Here is a 3,958-nt window from a genome sequence, read left to right on the forward strand (position 1 = left end):
CGGCCCGGCCCCGATCCCCGGCCCGGCCCAGGCCGCGTCCCGGGCCCGCGGAAACTTGGGAGGAAAGTTGGCGGCCGGCGGCGGGGAGGCGGGATGGCGGGCCCGGGTCCAGGCGGCCGCCGAGACCCCGCGTCGCCGGGCAACTGCGGCCCCGGCCTGCCTGCCCCAGCCTGTGCCCGGAAGTAGGTTTGCGTGACCTCGGAGGCGGGGCGGCCCGCCACCCCTCTGAGCGGTCAGGGGCCGGCGAGGGTGGGCTCGATGGGCGGGGGGGCGTGCGGACCCCTGGCTTCTCCTGTGAGTTTAGGGTCGCCGGCACGCGTCAGCCGGGAAGAAAGGGCCTGGTGTGAAAAGTCAGTCTCCCACTCGTGGTCCAGCCCCTCCCCTGCCAGAGGTGACCACCTGTGGGTTTATCCCGTCCTGGGAGGGTTTGTGCGGGTGTGCACCCCCCACCCCTGCTTTGTTTTTAATTTGTCAGCCTTAGCTGACTGCGCTGCTGTTGAGAGCTCTTTACCAAACACCTGTGTTGGCCACATCGATGTGTAATCTGATTTTAAAAGGTGCCTTCTTTCTCCACGGGAGTCAGTGTTAGACTTTTGTAACTTTCTAAGCCCAGATCCAGACTGTTGGGTAATCACAAATCACAGAGTCTTCCCACTTGATGCTGGAGGAGAGCCTGGGGTGGGAGGATGCTCCTGGCACTCCTGGGTGGGAGGGTCGCCCCAAGAGCTGTGCTTATGTCCGCGGGGTTTTTATCCTGAACATCTCTGTGGGACAAGCTCTGGACTGGGAGCCAGCCGCCTTTGCATTCGTCCCTTTTCTGGGACTGCCCTTGCGTCTCGAGATGTGGTCCCCCGCAGCTGGGTTCAGCAGACATCTCTGGGATGCCCACTCTGTGCCTGGCTGAGAGCTGCATGGCCTCTCTAACCGCCTGGAGGTGTTGAGCAGACGCAGCTCAAGAGTGGCCGTGTCCTGGGGCCCGGGCAGTGCCCGCCGAGGGTGAAGCGGAGGGCCCTTCCTGCTGTCGGGGGCTGGGCGCGGTTCTGCCTCTCTCCTAGTCTCCATTCTTCCTCCGGGACGTGTCCGGTTACCTGGCAGGGCTGATCAGAGGAGCAGATGAAACGATTGTCTCCAGCAGTCCCCGGCGTGTAGTAGGTGCCTCAATGGTTAGTTCCTTTTCCCCTTGCTGAGGACAGGAACCTCATTGGCTGCACTTCCTCCTTGTCCGACAGTGTGTAGCATGGTGGTGTTATTTAAAACGTGATGATGAGTAAATGGATGACTGAATCTCCTTAGTAGGATTTACCTTGCCTGTTTGCCTCAGGTGTCCTGTTAATAACAGCTCTTACCTAAAGTGATGATAGTATGTAACAATTGTTGTTCCAGGACTGCGATAAGTGCATGATATTCACTTTATTCATGTGCTCCTCAAGAACCTGCGAGGCTGGTACTAACATTGTCCTTACTTATTCATGAGGAAGTTGAGGAACAGAGAGGCTAAGTAACTTACTCTGAATCACACAGTAGTGAGTTTTAGAGCAGGGATTTGAGCCCAGGCAGTCTGGCTCTGGAGTTCACACCCTTGAACACCTCCCCATACTATCTGTCAACCCAGCATGTTTGTTTACAGTGTCCCCGTAGCATGTTTCTCTAGAACATTGTAATTGTGCTGCGTTACTGTGTGTCAGAACTTTGTTTCTCACAGCATATATAACTAATAGATTTTCATTTTTTGTGAGCACAAGTGTTTATAAAGCCATTTTATTTCTTCTAAAATAAACTAAGTTTCCATCTGGCTATCTGAGATTTTGCCACCTGCCGCCCAGTTCCTTGGCTAGTGGGGACGTCGATGTTCGCTGTGTGAAAAGGGTGAGTTGGAGGAGCAGATGACGATGGATCACAGAGCTTCAAGTACCAGGTTGTACTGTTTTTTTTGAGGAAGATTAGCCCTGAGCTAACATCTGCCATCAGTCGTCCTCTTTTTGCTGAGGAAGATTGTCCCTGCTCTAATATGTGTGCCCATCTTCCTCTACTTTATGTGTAGGACACTGCCTCAGCATGGCTTGAAGAGTGGTACCATGTCCGCACCTGGGATCTGAACTGGCGAACCCCGGGCTGCCAAAGTGGAATGTGCGAGCTTAACCCCTGCGCCACTGGGCTGGCCTCTGGGTTGTAGGTTTTTTTTGTTGTTGTTTTGTTGTTTTTTTTTGAGGAAGATTAGCCCTGAGCTAACATCTGCAGCCAGTCCTGCTCTTTTTGCTGAGGAAGACTGGCCCTGAGCTAACATCCCTGCCCATCTTCCTCCATTTTATATGTGGGACGCCTACCACAGCATGGCTTGATATGCGGTGCCATGTCCGCACCCGGGATCCGAACTGGCGAACCCCGGGCTGCTGAAGCGGAACTTGCACACTTACCCCTTGCGCTACCAGGCCGGCCCCCAGGTTGTAGTTTTGAATTCAGTTCTGAGCAAACCTACTGCAGGTGGCTGTGCAGGGCGCTTAGGGTGTCCCTTTCCTCCTCCAGTGCCGTCAGAGGGGTCAGACTCTTGTTTTGTGTAACATTTTGATGAGTGTTATTTTAATGTTTAAAAAGTGCCACTTGACTTTCCTCCTAGTGTCTCTGATCCGTGCTCTCCAGGAAATGCCAGCGAATGAGTCTTGGATGTGTACTTAAAACTTGCTTGACTCTAACAATTTTATTACATTCAGCTTATTACAAAAGTGACATTTCTTTTTTTGGTGGGGGAACTTTTTGAAACATTTTATGCAGTCTTCTCCTGTCTTCACGGCAGGAGTTAGCTGTCTCTTGCAAATGGTTTCTTAGGATTCCTGTGAGAAGCCCAGGCCTCCTTTTCTCCTAGGAGTTTGGCTGTGGCAGACGTAGGGCTTACGTCTTTGAGCAGAAGCGGTGGTGATGATCTTCAAGGTGGCTAAGTGTTCCGCTGAGAAGCTTTCTGAAGGCGGCCTGGCCTGGGAGTTTGTGGGAGAAGCACAGGCTGAGACCATTCAGGTTCTGGCCCTGTCACTCTCGAACTCTGATGGGAGGAAAGTTACTTGTCCGCTCTTGCCTCCAGGGTCTTTGCCTGTAAAATGGGTCATTGTGAGGAGTATATGTGACACTGTGGCGGAGAGTGTCTGGCGCTGTGATAGGTGCTCAGTACACATTCGGTCCCCAACCTGAGAGCATTGAAATTGACCCCAGCTGACGGTGACAGACACACACAAATGCAGTTTAGAGCTAGTGAAGCCAGGGGAACTTGGTTGGACAGATTTGCCTTCTATTGAAATGAGTTACAGTAACGCTTTTAAATTATGACTATTCACGTGATGTTTCGCTCAGTGATGGACCACATATACGACGCTGGTCCCGTAAGGTTGGTACCATCCAGCCTAGGCGTGTAGTAGGCTGTACCATCTAAGTTTGTGGAAGTCACTCTATTTCAGAAACAGGGAGTTTTGGAGACTTTCTCCTGATGTTTGTGTGTCTTTCTCTTTTTGTCAGTGGAACACTCGTGGGCTTTATTTTGAGAAGCAAACTGCGGGCTCGGTGCTGCCTTAGCTCGTCCCTGGCTCTGTAGCCTTGGGGCCTGAAGAATGGGGGGCAGCGGGAAGGGCACACACCTGTTGAGGGCTTACAGAGTCTGGCACTCTCTCCTGGGCATCATGCCCCCATGCCTCCCCGCCTCTTCAGGAAACCCCTGAGTCCCTGGGTGCTGTGCTTCATGTCAGCAGTGTCAGTGGTCTGGGCTGCTCTTGTTTGGGCAGACCTGTCTGACCCCTGAGCTCATGCCTTTACCAGAGGGTCAGGGACCACCAGCCTTGAAAGGTGCCCAGAGAATCGCTTGTTCCAGGCTGGTGCTGGGGGGTTCTTAGGGGAGAGCATGGCGTGAGAACCATCTGTAGGGAAGTCGTGCTGAATCCAGATTCTAGAAAGGATGGTGAGAGCTGAATCCAGATTC

At 53.1% G+C, this 3,958-nt stretch overlaps 1 protein-coding gene across 1 annotated transcript in view; it reads left to right on the forward strand.

The window, feature by feature from the left end:
* The first annotated feature begins 37 nt into the window (after window positions 1-37).
* The window catches only part of OSBPL2 (oxysterol binding protein like 2), a 48,827-nt gene continuing 44,906 nt past the window's right edge, over window positions 38-3,958 (forward strand). The window contains exon 1 of the mRNA XM_046678795.1: window positions 38-182. The gene's annotated coding sequence lies outside the window, so the exon portion shown is untranslated. The remainder of the gene's footprint in view (window positions 183-3,958) is intronic.

The sequence above is a fragment of the Equus quagga genome, chromosome 12 (genome assembly GCF_021613505.1).
Source record: "Equus quagga isolate Etosha38 chromosome 12, UCLA_HA_Equagga_1.0, whole genome shotgun sequence".
Lineage (NCBI taxonomy): Eukaryota > Metazoa > Chordata > Mammalia > Perissodactyla > Equidae > Equus > Equus quagga.